This window comes from Panicum virgatum, chromosome 9N (genome assembly GCF_016808335.1).
Source record: "Panicum virgatum strain AP13 chromosome 9N, P.virgatum_v5, whole genome shotgun sequence".
Taxonomy (NCBI): Eukaryota; Viridiplantae; Streptophyta; class Magnoliopsida; order Poales; family Poaceae; genus Panicum; species Panicum virgatum.
The window spans coordinates 22,386,725-22,391,202 of NC_053153.1; the positions used below are offsets into that span (position 1 = coordinate 22,386,725).

Sequence of the window (4,478 nt, forward strand, 5' to 3'; positions counted from 1 at the left end):
CTGCTGGTTCCTCTCGCATGGATCAAGCTGGGGTGGTCCTCGTTCCAGCTCCTTCCTGACCCTGGATTGGATTGGATGGGTACGTTTCGGCGCATGCGTTCAAGTGTCGGCGTCGATGTCGTCTGCTCTGGCCGTCTGGCCCATGTTTTAGGGTGAAAGCGAGACGCTGACGCGGACATGAAGCTTTGATCGAACAGCGTCTCGATCGATCTGTCCAGTGGGCATGCAAAAGGTGGGTGCGTGGATCGGAGGTCGGAGCAGATCAGCAGAGGGGAGTAGCGGGGAGAAGGGGACGTGGCCTTCCCGGGGCGAACCCTCCCATGTGCTGATGTGCAGGAGCCCATACTTACATTGGTAATTAATCTTTTAATCACGGTAATAAACATCATGGGGATGTAGCTCAGATGGTAGAGCGCTCGCTTAGCATGCGAGAGGTACGGGGATCGATACCCCGCATCTCCATGTATATTGTCATGCATACACCGCACCGTAGGTGAAACGTGGTGTTTGATTCTTTTTTTTTTTTGAAAGATATGATTGATTCTTATTTCCACAGCCCAACTTTTAATGATCACCAGAAGTACAACGTACACTCTTGCAGCTGCGCATACCTTTCCTTTTTTTTTCTTGAATACACAAAAAAGCTGTGTATTTTTGAATTAAGGATCGGAGAATAGTTTCAGCTTACATCAACATGACACGCCCACCCCCAAGATTACAGAAAAGTCAGACCAGGGACTACATTAAGACAGAAAGGCTGCTACTCCTCGCATAAGAGACAACCTAAGTGCTCTGCAAACCGAAAGTGCGCACACCTTTCCTTTTGGAGGTCTACTACAGTAGGTACGTCACCGCATTAGTGCTCTGCAGTCCATTTTTGTGACGACCAGAAAACGTAAGTACGCCGTCGTCGGGCACTACCCGTAGCACACTCGTTTTTGGAGGTGTACCGTAGGAATACATGAATAATACTATTTTCTCCAGCTGCTGCTGCTACTAGCTAGTTCCGGGGATGCAAATGCAACTGCAATGCCACGTTGTGCGTCCCGCGGTACGAGCCACGGATGCGTGCGGCAACAGTGCCCCATCCCATGTTCGGCGAACGAATTCATCAAGCTCGCACAACGAATTCATCAAGCAGGACGGACTTTCCAAACCACGCACAGCTCGCCTCGCCTTTTTTCCCTTCTCCTCTGCTACAACAGTCAGGAGCGGCGGAAATAGGCGACCTCGGCCCGGAGTTCGATCTGATCGCTTCCCCCTCCCCTCCGGCGCCCTCGTCGGCGCCGGAGAGGGCGGGGAAACCGGATCTTCCGCGTGCTGTACATATTTAGTCCTAGTCTAGCTAGTCTAGGTGCTAAATAAGTTTCCCTATGGAGTAGTTCTTCCATGGGGCTGGTTTCTTCCCTACCGACGGCGGTGGCTGCTGTTTAGTCGGGCAGGTGAAGCTTTTGGTCCTCCGATGCGACGCCGGCGGATGTTTGCTCATCGATTACGGTGTTCAACTTGTGAGGTTTGGTTTCCTGTCTTATTGTGATGGGGTGGGTCTCCTTTTCCTTCTGTCGGCTGCTGTTGCTAGCGGCTTGGTGGAGTGGATTCTTGGGTTGCTGGATCTGGTTGTGCTGCTGTTGGAGATGTGTGCTGGAGTATCTTGGCTTCGATGGATCATCCATCAGTGAGGAGAGAGAGGAGATGATGCTGGATCGAGTAGACCGACGACTGATGCTCACGAACCGAGAATCTCTTGCAGTTTTCCAACATTTGGAGTCCGTCTTTCGATTTGGATCAGGAAGTTTGGTGGTTTGATGCTTGAGCATGCTTTCTGGCGAACAGTGGGAAGGAGTCGGCAGCTCAATCCTAGTAAGAAGAAAAACAGTAGGGACCTTTTTGTAATTTTAGGATTACTCAAGGTCTTTTCTGTAAGAATGGGATGTACTGTGCTCACCTTTATCCTTTAATATATGTTACATCCTGTTTTTCGCAAAAAAAAAATACAGGGGCGACGCCACGTTAAGTCTGTATGCATCAGGGTAAATTTTCATTTTTGCCACTAACTAAGCTTAAAATTATCATATAATTCTGAGAAGTTATTCGTTGCATTCGCTTGGCTGTGGTTGATGGCTGGTGCTGATTTGTTATGAGAGAATAGTATTCCTAACTGGTTGGTAGCTGGTGGCTGGTGTTGATTTAGTATGAGAGAACAGTACTGCTGGCTGGTTGGCTGACAAGCCAAACGAAAATAGTAATTGTAGTCCCTGGAGGAGGGCACCATGCTTAATTTGGAACTGGCTTCGCCCCTGATGGCATCCGAGGAGAAGCAGCCGGCGAGCTGGCGATATTATTGAATCCGGAACGGCAGGACCGCAGGGGAGTGTACGAGTACGAGCCGCCGCACCAAACGCGTGCACCGGCGCGATCAGCAAAAGGAGTGGGCACTAGCTCACTCGTAAGCAGCCTGCTGGTGTTAAATGCTCCACGCTCTAAGCAGAACAGAGCAGTTCCCTTCCTTCGCATGCAGCACTCTGTTTCAGAAAGAGAGAACCAAAAACTAAAAAGAGCCAACCTATCTCTCTCCTTCAGGTCGGTCGACACTGAGACCATTCGCAACGTTCAGTTTCGTTTTACTGTTTCCTTTATGCGATCGCGCCTAAGGCGGGATGAGGGTTTCGTACGTGCGAAATCATCTCGCTCTTTGTTTGTCACTGCAAAATGGATGCCGTTCCTTTTTCACCTGCTTGTCACTATAAAGCTTGGGACTCTCTGTTTTTTTTTTCATTTTTTTCTTTTCGAAACCAGCCAGGTGCGCATTATTGGAACAGTTTTCTTGCGTCACGGTGGAGATCGCCACAGCGTAATCTGACAGATTGCGTGGGGAAACTGAACAGTGAACACACCGAACTGAAAATCGGGGCCAGGGGACGAACGATCTGCAAAGATGGAAATGGAAGGAATTATGCACATGTTCATCATGTTGTCCGAACAGAATGAACATATATCACTGTGTTCGCTTGGCTTGTCAGCCAGCTAACCGGCAGTACTATTCTCTAGTACTAAATCAGCACCAGTCACTAGCTACCAACCAGTCAGCAATACTGTTCTCTCATAACAAATCAGCACCGACCATCAACCACATACTAAAATGGTAGAAAAAGTGTGCCGTGTAGTCTGCACCATGAATCCATGATGGATGGATAGCTCAACTTGAGAGACTATTTCGGTGAACACACGAGACCAGCCTCGCTTTGGACTCGACCCAAATTGAAATGGCGAAGTACCAAGCTACAAAGATGCTCGACGACCCAAATAGTATTGACTTCTTGATATATGGAGGCCCATGATGGCAATCTGACCATGCAGAAAACCCAGCCATGTGACCTCGAGAAATGGACATTTCCTAATCACGAATCAGGATGGCAACGGGGCGTGGGGACGGATCCCTGCGGGGACCCGCCCCATTAGCAGCGAGGACGGGCGCATTTTCTCCCCGCGGGGAGAACAGGGCGGGGCCCGAAATGGAGCGGGACGGGGACGGGAGTTGTTTTTAACCCGCGGGACCCATGGGGCCCGAAATAAAAAAAAAGTTGATGTTACTCGGCCCACAAAGGCCCATCTACCGAAACTCTACGCTGCGCTCATTCTTTCCCTCGGTCTATCCCTCAGCCGCTCCTCTCCTTTTCCCATGTACCGCCGCCGCCCGCCGCATCGGCAGCCTCTCCTCATCCGCGCTCGCCTCACCGGCGGCCATGGGTTGCTCGTAGACAGCACCACACCGGCACGCTGCCTGTCACCGACCTACCGTCTCCTCCTGTCCGTCTTCTTCGAGGCGCCGCCCCCGCCCGTCCGCCATACCCATCCCATCCGACACCGGTGCCACAGGAGCACGAGCCCGACCCCGCCCGTGCATCGTCTCCTCCAGCCCTCTGACACCGGTGTGCCCGACTCCGCCGTTCCAGCTGCTCCGGTGAGGCCATGGCTGAGGCCCCTGCTCCCAGCTCCACATCCGGTCCTCTGCTCCGGTGAGGCCATGGCGGCCAAGCCCCTGGTCCCCCGATCCTCTACTCCCCACGGGCCCAGTGGGGATCAGGGATCCGCAGGGGACGGGGACGAGGATCCATTTCGCCCCGTTAAACATTTCGGGGCCGAGGCGGGGAATGCCGATCGGGGATCGGGGCGGGGACAGGGATCGCTCCCCCAGCCCCGACCCGCCCCGTTGCCACCCTGAATCACGAACGCAATACAAAACGAAAACATTCAGAAACATGGTTCTTCATTTCTTCTTCGCAGAAAGGTCACGCGCAATGTACTCGTAGGCATGATTTGTCATTGTGATGTATCCGTTTGTTTCATCAAGTTGGATGGTAAATTCACCTGTGAACGTTCCTTCGCAAATTTGTATTTATTAAGTTGCCAGAAATCCATCTATCTATTATCTTACTATTACTAATTGGAGGCTCCACCTCCACATGAAGCCACCTAGG

General features: G+C 51.7%; 1 non-coding gene across 1 annotated transcript; it reads left to right on the forward strand.

Annotated features, from left to right (window-relative positions):
- The first annotated feature begins 389 nt into the window (after nucleotides 1-389).
- Nucleotides 390-462, forward strand: TRNAA-AGC. The gene has a single exon. It is a non-coding gene; the product is annotated as a tRNA-Ala (tRNA).
- Nucleotides 463-4,478: the final 4,016 nt, after the last annotated feature.